This window comes from Haliotis rubra, unplaced genomic scaffold, assembly GCF_003918875.1.
Source record: "Haliotis rubra isolate DU_JTF1 unplaced genomic scaffold, ASM391887v1 Scf385, whole genome shotgun sequence".
Lineage (NCBI taxonomy): Eukaryota > Metazoa > Mollusca > Gastropoda > Lepetellida > Haliotidae > Haliotis > Haliotis rubra.
The window spans coordinates 688,675-701,762 of record NW_025767063.1 but is presented as its reverse complement, the minus strand read 5'-3'; the positions used below and the strand labels follow the sequence as shown (position 1 = coordinate 701,762).

Here is a 13,088-nt window from a genome sequence, read left to right as displayed (position 1 = left end):
TTACACAAACCGCAACACTGGCAATTATACATACATTCAGATCTATCCATACAAATCCTTCGCACATTTCCGATAAGCCTTTCCCTCATTTCCAAAAATTCCATCCCAGCACCAACCATTAAAACTCAAGAACGAAAGCAGTCTATTGCTAATTCTGGAAATAAATCACCAAAGAGTGATACCAAATTACAATTAACAAGAAGCAAATGATATACAAGATAATGACACCGGTGACAACAGTAATGCTATTTACCAGTCTATGCTGCAGAACTTCTGTGTGGTGGACGATGTGGTAAACCCAACAATGATGTATGCACATTCATGAGGTTGATGACCAGTGTCACAACCCCTGATGTCCACTTCAAACTGACCATAACATACATGATATATTTACCTTCAGCTGGCCTTTCACCTGCCGGCCACTGGTCAGTCACACATTAACACATGTCCGCTGACTTCCTCTGCGTGGGGACGGCTCTTGGTCAATTATTCCATGTATACTAGCAGTTCGCTATCACTCTGTAACAAACAAAGCCCAGGCAATGATCACTACTTATTTCACATTCCACCAGTGGCCTCTGAAGCCGTCACTCTCCAGAATAGAAGGGGCAGATGTGCTATCACGCTATTCCCAATACACCAGCATCACACAAGATGCCCCTGCGTTCTCCCTGCTAGCCTGCAAATATTGACTGTCCGAGCGAAGATACTCGTAATCAGATCGGCATTGATCCAGAGGGATTTTATGCGAGATCAGCATAAATTACACAGCGATGCTCCCTCGGTTTGACAGTCGAGTGAGTGTGGACGATGTGAATGCTCCACCCGACACCTCTGTCTCCCTCAAACTGACAATGGATGCAAATTAGGAAGATTGTAAAGAGCTGGGAGATTTCCTGAGCTTTCAGTAAAATTACTGTGGGTTTAAACCTGCAGCCTGAAATGACTTGACAATGATTCACTCTCCTGTAAGGACGTTCTGGCGCTAGTTTAATTTCTCTATGTGATATGATTGTTAAAACCAAAATTGCCATTAAGATTTCCATGTGAAAATGAAAGCAATTTAATCAATTTTACAAAATGTATCCCTGCCAAGGAACTTCCAGAAAATATTCACAAGTTGCCCTTAGTTAAAATGAAAAAATCAAACAAATTCGCGTCTCCAAGGAAAGCTAAAATAGATTTTGGAGAGTGGATGTTTAAAAGTTCATGGTAATACAGAGTTACCACTCAGTCTGGATCTTTTTCAGGAATGGTGCCAACCGAATTTCTGGTTATTTTTGTGTATCTAAAATTAACACTTGAAGTTTAAGTATAACTTTAGAGACACTAACTAATCAGTTTAATTACTGGACCTATAAACTTCTTATCAGGTATTTGGCACAATGAGTATTTTTATGCAATTCTTTTGTTGGAACATATTTTTTTCACTATATTTGTAGATTGGACACACATGTTTCTGTTGGGCAAAACCATGAATATATGAAAAAATCTGACTTAGTTCAATAACAAATCAATTAATGTAAAAATGTCCAACCTGGAAAATTATAAATATTTGAGTTTATAAAATGACATAATAGGATACAATGTTTATTTTTCAAATGATTTTCACAATTGAAGATGAGGCAAGAATAGACCACAAGCAGAAAGACAGAAGCTGTTATCTGTGTGTACTACAAACATCTAAATACCACTCAAGGACTCCATTTCCCCATTGTTATAGCAACAAATCAGGTCTCATTAAGGTGATCAAAGGGATTGTGTTACTGTGGGATTACCGGAACATTAATCTCAAGTTGGACATGACAAGCAATCAGATACATATCATGTACCCTCTCAATGTTATCAGTGTGCCTGTCATCCATACCTAATGTCTGAATGGGAGATACTTGGGCTGCCTGGTTACCTTGCCCAACCCTCCCTGGGTTCTACCTACCCCCTCCTCCTGGGTAGCCTGTGTAACACCCCCCCTCTCCCTTTATAAAATCCCGAGGGTTGCCTGAATTCTGTGTGCCATCCATCCTCCCCAGGTGCAGCCTGGACACCAGTACCCTCTCTCAGGGTAGTCAGTATTTCCCTACCCTCCCTCTTCCCTAGAGCAGCTTGAATACCCTCCCTCCTCCCTCAGACTGGTGTCCCATGTCCCAGGTTATTCCTTTCCTCCAACGGCTCTACCCTCCTTACCCCACCCACACCCACACACTGTCACACCTATCCCATGAAAGGTGATAAATACATAATGCTTGGTGACAGTTGAGGTAACAAGGACAATCAACAATTCATTAATTATTCATTCATCTCCATCTTATATTCCCCTATCAAGCCATCCCTGACAGTCAACATGCAAATAATGTGTAAATTAGTTAGCCAAGTTATACAAATGCCTACACCCCCTCCCAAAGTCTACCCCTCCCAAACCCTACTCTTCCTAAACTACCATTAGCTCCATTAACTACATCTACATTATCCTCAGCTCTGAATAACACTACTTTTAATCACTACACAGGAAAGCTCTGACATCAATATCTCAGACTTTATTTATCAACACATGAGATGCTGATCGAGAATTCTTTGTAAGCAAATAAAATATACTAATATTCTGTTTGCAGACTGATTGTGATATTGATGGCACCTTTCTTAAATACTTCCAGTTGTTCTTATTGATCATTATTGTCACATCTGCATCAGAAAACTGATATTGTAACTGAAACTGCTAAGAGTGGAGTACAGCAAGGGTCGGTTCTCCAATAAATTTTGTTAAAACGTTTTACAGAAAAAAAGCAGGGAACATTACTGCATCATTAAACATAGTGTCAGGTATGCTCATGATATCCAAATGGCAGACAGCTTTGGCCTTGACACAGAGCACCCATACTGACTGCATATCAAACATGGGGTAATGCAGTCGTATAAACCAGTCACCATGGATGACAGAGCACGAAGTGTGCCTTTGTGATGATGATGTGAAATACAATCACATCACTGTTGTTATTTCAAAACTGCTTCACAAAGATGGTTACTACCGTAAGATGACCTCATTGATAAACAATGACAAGATTTGTGATTCCCCGCAACCAGACTAAATGAGAGATTACTTATTTCTGACACATTTCGCTCCTACGACAACAGATCCCTAAAGAGTACACTGTGGTAACAGTAACCTGAAACACTCAGGGGGGATGGTCTAAAAATAGCACTGAATCTCAGTCACTGCAATAAATACAAGTACAATACAATTAAGTTTGTACTGAAATATATAAAAGGAAGTAAGCACTTGTACAAGTTGATTGGAACCCTGTAAAGACGACATGTCGTACATTTGCCAATGTCTGTGTTGATCTGTGTGACTCCTGCTATTTTAACTGAAGACTCTTACAATGGGATTTTAGTTCAAGTGTCTCATGAAAAGTTATATTACCTCTCTAGGTGTTTTGACTACACATAATGCATGTTTTTATTTGTCATTTACAGCTTTCCCTCTGTGGGGTAGGTACCATTAAACATTCATAATGAATGTTTATCTTAACTGTCCACATAAATGAAGATGCTGTCCGACCAGTCAGGTTTGAAATAAACAAATTTACATTTTTTCTTCAGCCCAGTGCAAAATTCGGTAAGACTTCGGCCCCTAAATTTTAACAATGAGGAAAAATTTCTTTGAGTGTCATTTTTAGAAGTTGGATGTCTTTAAGCATGTTCAGATACAATTACAAAAACATATTAAAACTCATCCTTATCAGACGAGGAATACATATTCAGGTGATATGACTGACTGAGTTTGGTTTTACGCCGCTTTTAGCAATATTCCAGCAACATCACGTCGGGGGACACCAGAAATGGGCTTCACACATTGTACCCATGTGGGGATTCGAACCCGGGTCTTCGGCGTGACGAGCCAACGCTTTAACCACTAGGCTACCCCACCGCCCCTCAGGTGATATGTTGTGACTAGAATGAAATCAAAGGGGGGATACCGGCGTAAGTCTTTCCCAGACAATGACAACCCATGAACCTATGTGAGTTGAGTGATGTAAATACTCTGACAGACCTGATGACAGGCAGTGTCCTAACCTTGCCCCACACCGTCCCACAGTAACAAGCCTCCACCTCTGCCTGGCTAGTGTGTACATGGTCCGAGGCCGTGAACTGATCCACCTGGGTCACCCAGGCTGTTGATATGCTATACAACAACTCCTGGTATCTGCATCCACTCAGTTATGTAAGCTCCATTGTAAGCAGGGATACCATTGTCTGTCCATTAAGCCTGGGTAATTGTTTCCTAGCTAGGAGTTGGTGGGTTTATCAGGTGCCTATCAGTGACAGAAAGTACACCACGCCCTTAATGATGGACTAATTGAGGCATCTCTGTACAGATCTGCTGTAGTTCATGATAATCAGTGCAATAACCATAGTAACGGAATTGTTTTATCAGGTGTACACAAGTACATAGGCTTTTATAAAACTAGAACCGATCTTGAATTGTTTTTTATTTTATGACCATATTGTCATTTACATGTGGTCATTGACCACAAACAGTATTTGATAGCATGAGTGAGAATGTGGGTGGGTGAGTGAGTGAGTGAGTGAGTGAAAGAAAATGACTTGCTCAGCAACACTTCAGTTGTAAAATGGTGGCCATCTACCTTCTGCTGGTCACCAAATTGTGCCCAAACCCAACTGACACTGTTACAATATGATCCTCACAATGGGCGTCTTCCATCAGGATATGGTACACTTGACCCAGCCTGAACTTAATCTGGTATCAGCTTAAATTGGACTGGAGTGAGTGAGTGAGTTTGGTTTTACGCCGCTTTTAGCAATATTCCAGCAATATCACAGCAGGGGAACACCAGAAATGGGCGTCACACATTGTAGTCATGGGGAATCAAACACGGGCCTCGGCATGACGAGCAAACACTATAACTGCTGGGCTACCCCTCCGCCCCAAATCAGACTGGACATCATGGCCACCAATATGGATGTGGTGGGGGCAAACCAAGTTTCATAATTATTGTGAACCAGGGAGCTCATTATTCAAATAATATAATATTGAGATTGTGGCTTTTGGTTCATGTCGGTCAAGTCTGTACACCATGTTGCCGTGGTTATGTGAACAGCTAAATGTCAGTCCCTCGTGAACACAAGTGAATACCTGTACATAAATCAGCCCAATCAGACAGGTAATTCTAACAGATTCTGTACAGGTGTCCCAGGTGTGTCTCAGGTAAACATTGTCCTGTCAACATCCTTGCCCTACCCTCGTGTCGTGACGTCTGCCCCTCCATCACCGTGTGGGATGTACATCTACCGGGATTGTCCTCCCTACTGTCATGTCAATCACTGCTGGACAGGCAGTCCAGGTGTACAATTACGAATCCTGTTGTCCCCAAATAATTGATTTACTCAAACAAAATGGCATCACAACACGCTTGAAATGATTACACTGAGATTCCAAACTAAGTGCTCTTGGCAGGAAATTGGAAAACAGTCTTAATTTGGGTAAAACTTGAGATGATTTTATATTTCCTATTTTCTAGAGTTCAGAGGTATTTTGATATTGTATTTCATATTGCAAGAAATGTATAGACACAGATGAACAGACACAGATGTACAGACACAGATGGACAGACAGATGTACAGACAGATGGACAGACACAGATGGACAGACAGATGGACAGACACAGATGGACACACAGATGTACAGACACAGATGTACAGACACAGATGTAGACAGATGGACAGACAGATGTACAGACAGATGGACAGACACAGATGGACAGACAGATGGACAGACACAGATGGACACACAGATGTACAGACACAGATGTACAGACACAGATGTACAGACAGATGGACACAGATGTACAGACACAGATGGACAGACACAGATGTACAGACAGATGGACACAGATGTACAGACACAGATGGACAGACACAGATGGACAGACACAGTCACAGAGTGACTGACACAGACAGACTGAGAAACAGACAACAATGGAGACACACACTCACAGAGATTGCCACAGACAGAGACGCAGACAGCCATTTACATCAACCACTTGTTCATAGCTCCCAATGCAGCAAGAACATCCAACTCACTACTAACATCCCTCCACTGCAACAGCTACAAATATCATTGATATGTTCAAAGTAAACCATCAAACACACATGTCTAAAACAACAAATAACAAAACTAAACATTTTTCCAAACTATTCCCACGTTTGGTCCATGAGCTCAAAAGACATCCACAAATTGGATCCAGCCTGACACCTTTTAAACAATCAAGGACATCTGAGCATCCTCAGTAGTGTCAAACACCAGCCTCCATTAACAGCATCCCTCGGACAGAAGGCTCTCCGATTTCCCCAAACCATTATGTTCCCACTGACTTGTGATATTCCATTAAGAGGCTGACGAGGATGACTGGCTCCACACCACCAAATTGTTACCTAATCCTTTTGTCACCCCAGTTATGGACAAACCATGTTGGCAATGTACACCTCTATGACACAGCAGCCAGGGCCACAACTGTGCTGTTTGTGGACCCCTGCTGATGTTCTGACAGATCCATGCATTAAGCAGACATGTTCTATTAATGATACCTAAGTCTTGGCATGGTAATTTTGTCAGCTGGGACCTTGACTTGCCAATATTTTCCATATCATATGCTGTTTTAACATTGCTTTTTACATGTTGAACAGGAAAGTCTTCCGTTTCAAAAGAGAATTTTCTAAAACACTTGTTTGAAGTTATATTATCCTTCAGAATGTGTAAATACATAGTTATTACATTGTCTGTATTACTTTAGCTAGCAGCACCTGATGTATTCAATTGCAAATCACCCAAAACTTTTCAACCAATGAACAGGTGCTTATGAAACAGTGTAACCACCCTGTCATACATCACAACACAGTCACACACTGTAGTCATTAAGTCACACACTGTAGTCATTAAGTCACCAACCAGTCACACAATGTAGTCATTAAGTCACACAATGTAGTCACTCAGTCACCACCCAGTCACACACTGTTGCCATTAAGTCACACACTGTAGTCATTAAGTCACCAACCAGTCACACAATGTAGTCATTAAGTCACACAATGTAGTCACTCAGTCACCACCCAGTCACACACTGTAGTCATTAAGACACACTGTAGTCAACAAGTCACACAATGTAGCCATCCAGTCACACAATGTAGTCATTAAGTCACACACTGTAGTCAACAAGTCACACAATGTAGCCAACCAGTCACACAATGTAGTCATTAAGTCACACAATGTAGTCACTCAGTCACCACCCAGTCACACACTGTTGCCATTAAGTCACACAATGTAGTCATTAAGTCACCAACCAGTCACACAATGTAGCCAACAAGTCACACAATGTAGCCAACAAGTCACACAGTGTAGTCACACAATCTAATCCTCCAGTCAGTCATACAATATCAGCTCTTGATACTATTCCTGGGACTTTTTCTATCTCAAAGCCTCATGAGGGCACATTGTAGATTCTAACAATGACTTGCAAACATTGTACAAAACAGCAGAGAATTATTCCTTCACAGTCTGTTTGCTGATCAGTACCTGTATCTCAGGGAGGAAATGTGTCTACTTTAGTCTACCCAAATAAACAACATGGTTCTTTCAGCTGGCAAAAATATTTTCATACCCCAACAGCTGTTTTTCCAAAGATCTACAATCATTATTTCCCCCGTCTCTACCACTCTTTAACTGCAATTTGGGTTATGGCTTTGTTTATGTGCTCTGTCTGATTGGGGCTGAGATGGACATTGGTTCCAGTGACCCAAACATTTAATAGCAATTTTTAAGGTTCATAAGCCACTGATCGGAGGCAAGCTGTTATTATGTGGTCCAAGCTCTATTACTGTCTAATGTGATTATCATCAATGTCCCCACTACGTCTAGCATCAGGACAATCTCAGACTTCTCCTGCCTGCTACACTCCACAGCAAGATAGCACATTGCAATACATGGCAAGCTTCAAGGTTAAAACAGATTGACAAGCATCAAATCATTCCTAAAGAAAAGTCTCACATACTAGATTGGAGATAATAATATTTACAGCAATGTTTAACCAAACTCATCACAAATAAAACAAACATTTCTTGTCTTGGTGACCAAATTAGGTACTGTCTCAAAATTTCAAATTGATGCACTAAGAAAACAAACCTCTTTATCTGGAATAGTATTTGATTCAGGTGATATTATGGAAACTTGAACGTACTAAACTGTGTCTCAGCCTTGTGAAGCTTACAACCCATTCTACAGTAGCCGAATAGAAAGTTAATATGGCAGCATAAACCAACGAGATAACAAATATCCTTAGCGTAGGCCTTCTATATTAGGGTTCACAGATTATTTCCATTAATAAACGCTCGTTAATGGGTGCTGTAACCAGATTTTCATTCAGATTTTATGTTTGTTCTTCAATAATCTGAAATTATTAGCAGTGTTAGCTAAGCCCTGTCTTGCAATTTAACCTGTTGTATAAACTGGTATCAAGGTTGTATGTTCAAGTATTGGGCCTTGGGGGCACGTCTGTTCTTTAGGTTTATGGACACGAAGTCGACCTTTTGAAATTTCGCTATGGACACGAAATCGACCTGCGGCATACTTTGATGTCGAAGGCGTTGTTCGAGTCACGCTAATTCCGCCCGTACATGTTGTTTTAAGATTGTCCATAATGTGAGCATCGCGTAAGGTGTGAACATAGTTCACCACGTAGTTCACACAAAATGTCGTCAATGTCATCAATGTTATCATATGAGAGTGATATTTACAATTTTATTCAGTTTGGATATATATAAGGAAAGAACTCGAGGTAGATTACATTCATTTTCGAAATGGCAGACTCACACTGAAGTCCGCCTGTTACAGTTCGGCGGTGGACAAAAACATCAATTGAAGAAAATGCAATACAGGGACTTGGACCGTCGCCTGGACGTCCTTAGGCATGATCTCAGGAGTGGACAAATCAACACCAGAGAGTTTGCAGATGTTGCATCTCACCTCCTTCATGTGGGATGATTTTGTATGAAATATAATGGACGAAATATAATACTCTTCTCCTGTTGTCGTGCTTTCAACCACATAATCCGGATTATCACCTTGTGTAAACACTGGATTATTTCTTTGTCTTTTTTAATCCCCTGTTAATTGGTATAAGGTCAAATGGACAGGCCGTCAACCTTTTTTCTTACCTGAACCATAACATTTCACCCAATGGTCGATGTCCTGTGCAGACACCGTTCTTAACTGGGTTTAAGAACTATTAATCTATTCACCGAAATGTTTTCAGGTTTTACAAAAAACACAAATCATTTACTTAACAAGCTGCTTTGTCTGAAGACTATTGCATTTGCTAAACCATACATAGACTAATCATCATGTGTGAACATCGTGCACCTGCCCAGACAGATGAATGGTCTAGCCCTGGCCCTGAGAAGCTGCAGCCTGAAGTGCTCCGACCTTCAGTGCCTGCGACACTGAGGGCAGCAATAGACCAAGTCCTTGGTTGGAGTTAATAGCATCTAACTGACCATGCAGACTAACTCAAGCTTTACAGGATCACCAATATGTCCAAGTCCTTTCACAGCTGATAAAAGTTCTCTAAGAACAATCAATCTGTGCTTATAGATCAAGATTAGATTGGACAGATTTCCAATATGGCTGCCCAAGACATCTGCAGTCTGCCATTATGGAGACATAAAACAACTTGGTCTGAGGAAGCTGAATCAACTAATGTCCAGATAGATTAATACTCATATAGTCCATCTCCCATAGCCTGCTGTCTGGCAACTACAACCTCGTAATGGTCGATGGTCACCTTATCACTTTCCATCAAACCAACATGGCCGCCGTATTGATCTGGCAATTTTCACCTGGATGTTGGGCTTACTGCAATCATGGCAACAGGGATCTAGGACAATAGTCAATTTACACATATAATCAAACGATCAATACATTATTTACTATCAATCAGCTGGTGATGATCATTTGCCATCTTGATCAATGATAATTTAAGCAGATTTGGGTATTACCAGATTTATTTGAAATGAATGAGTTTTTAATTTCGCCTCTGTTGTTTTCAAGCAAACAGTGGGAGTTGTCAATGTTTATGATTTTGTTTCATGAAAACTAGTAATTTGTTGTCAGATGGCTGGCTGTGCTAGATTTGTCTTTCTATTAAGTCAGCATTTGATTCCTTTGATTCCGCTGTGTAAATAGTTTTTATATTTACCCAAATTTCAAACACCACTTCACATATCATTTTACATATCATTTCACTCCTTTTAGATATTCACATTTCATATGCATCAAACATTGAAATTCGAGAAATTGTACCTAAGTAGCACTTTGGAATTATGAAACAAAAGCAGACATGAAAAAGGAAAGAAAACTTACACCAAATCAATTACCATGGCAACCAGGAAATTCTAGAAAAACACAAATATGTCTTACTTTTACATGCTGCATTTGATCAATACCATTAACAAAAACTGCTTGATGGAATTTAATTCAAATTACTCCCAGACTGTGCTAATGGATTAGACAGACTGCCTTCATTAAATTGGATATTAACAAGACTGCAACCAAATGTCACTCAATTGATGTGTAAAACCTAAAGCTTGATAAAATGGCTTCCACAAGGCAGAACAGTTGCACTGCGATGCTATGATCTGAATATATCTGAATAAAATGGTTATCAAGTTGTTGTGGAACAAAGGCTGGTCAATGGGGACATGTATTGCCTTCCAAGTAGGATGAACTGGGGTTGTTTATTACTTGCCAACATGCAGTATTGTATGGCAAATAGATGACTTGCACATAATCGAGTTGGTCCGTCATGCATTTTTCTCCCACATTCATATCTGTCATCCAAAAAGGCATTGTAAGAAATATGTACATAAAACAGTAGGGTATATCGATCCGAGGTGAAATATAGTGGAATAATATAAAACGTTTCACTGTTCAGCACTGAGTTGCATGTTATATATGGTATGATCATGGATGAAATGGCTACACCAATGGTACAAATCTGTGAGATGTATTTTTCTTTGAAAATTCCTATTTTGTTAAGTGGAAGCCATTACCCATCTGCGTCTCTAATCTCCTTCTGTCGCACCTGACAAGTATGAAGAATCCTTTAAGATGTTTCTCAACACAACAAACAAAATGCATTGCTATTTTCAAAATAAACAAAACTTTCAGAACTTAAGAGCAAAATGAAATCCTCTCTTTATTTTTGTGTGATTGTGAAGTGTTTCTGAAGTGTTTCTGAAGTGTCCAGGGTCAAACTAAACTCTGACGCATGACGTGAGTGAGTGAGTGAGTGAGTGAGTGAGTGAGTGAGTTTAGTTTTACGTCGCACTCAGCAATATTCCAGCTATATGGCGGCAGTCTGTAAATAATCAAGTCTGGACCAGACAATCCAGTGATCAACAGCATGAGCATCTATCTGCGCAATTGGGAACCGATGGCATGTGTCAACCAAGTCAGCGAGCCTGACCACCCGATCCTGTTAGTCGCCTCTTACGACAAGCATAGTGGCCTTTTGTGGAAAGCATGGGTTGCTGAAGACCTGTTCTATCCCAGATCTTCACGGGTCCATGGGTTGCTGAAGACCTGTTCTACCCCGGGACCACCTCCGTGGTGTAGTGGTTAGAGCGTCCGCCCGGAGAGCAGAAGGTCGCGGGTTCGATCCCCGACCGCGTCATACCAAAAGACGTTAAAATATGGTACTTGTTGGTCCCTGCTTGGCTCTCGGCATTACTGGGTACAACAAGGACTGGTCGGCTCGGAGTCAGTATAATGTATCTGAGTGGGGTATTCATGCTTCACTGCGCCATGGTATCTCAGTGGACTAGCACTATAAAACCAGCTTAAGTCTGGGCTAGTACAAGCAGCCGCACATACACACACACGCACGCATGCACGTCGTCATATGAGCGAAATATTCTCAAGCACGATGTTAAACCCAATTTCACCTCACCTAACCTCTACCCCTGATCTTCATGGGTCCATGGGTTGCTGAAGACCTATTCTACCCCTGATCTTCATGGGTCCATGGGTTGCTGAAGACCTATTCTACCCCTGATCTTCACAGGTCCATGGGTTGCTGAAGACCTATTCTACCCCGGATCTTCACGGGTCCATGGGTTGCTGAAGACCTGTTCTACCCCGGATCTTCACGGGTCCATGGGTTGCTGAAGACCTGTTTTACCCCGGATCTTCATGGGTCAATGGGTTGCTGAAGACCTGTTCTACCCCGGATCTTCACGGGTCCATGGGTTGCTGAAGACCTGTTTTACCCCGGATCTTCATGGCTCCATGGGTTGCTGAAGACCTGTTCTAACCCGGATCTTCATGGGTCAATGGGTTGCTGAAGACCTGTTCTACCCCGAATCTTCACGGGTCCGCCTGATGTGAAGTAAGCAGGTCAGAGGTAGATAAACCAAGCAACTGACACATAAACACTGGAACCATGTGTCGGTCGACCGGTGAGTGAGTGAGTGAGTGAGTGAGTTGAGTTTTACGCCGCACTCAGCAATATTCCAGCTATATGGCGGCGTTCTGTAAATAATGGAGTCTGGACCAGACAATCCAGTGATCAACAGCATGAGCATTGATCTGCGCAATTGGGAACCGATGACATGTGTCAACCAAGTCAGCGAAGCCTGACCACCCGATCCCGTTAGTCGCCTCTTACTACAAGCGATCCACCGGTCAGGCTGGTAGACGACTAGTGAATGTGTGTCACTATCCATGACACATAAACACTGGAACCATGTGTGGGTCAACTGGTCAATATGGTGGACGACTAGTGAATGTGTGTCACTATCCATGACACATAAACACTGGAACCATGTGTGGGTCAACTGGTCAATCTGGTAGACGACTAGTGAATGTGTGTCACTATCCATGACACATAAACACTGGAACCATGTGTGGGTTAACTGGTCAATCTGGTAGACGACTAGTGAATGTGTGTCACTATCCATGACACATAAACACTGGAACCATGTGTGGGTCAACTGGTCAGCTGAGACACACAGTAACCTCCCTA

The 13,088-nt window shown here is 41.5% G+C and overlaps 1 protein-coding gene across 1 annotated transcript in view; it reads right to left on the bottom strand.

Moving 5' to 3' along the window:
• The window catches only part of LOC124286534, a 54,964-nt gene extending 54,140 nt beyond the window's left edge, over positions 1–824 (bottom strand). The window contains exon 1 of the mRNA XM_046722901.1: positions 395–824. The gene's annotated coding sequence lies outside the window, so the exon portion shown is untranslated. The remainder of the gene's footprint in view (positions 1–394) is intronic.
• Between the last annotated feature and the right edge of the window lie 12,264 nt (positions 825–13,088).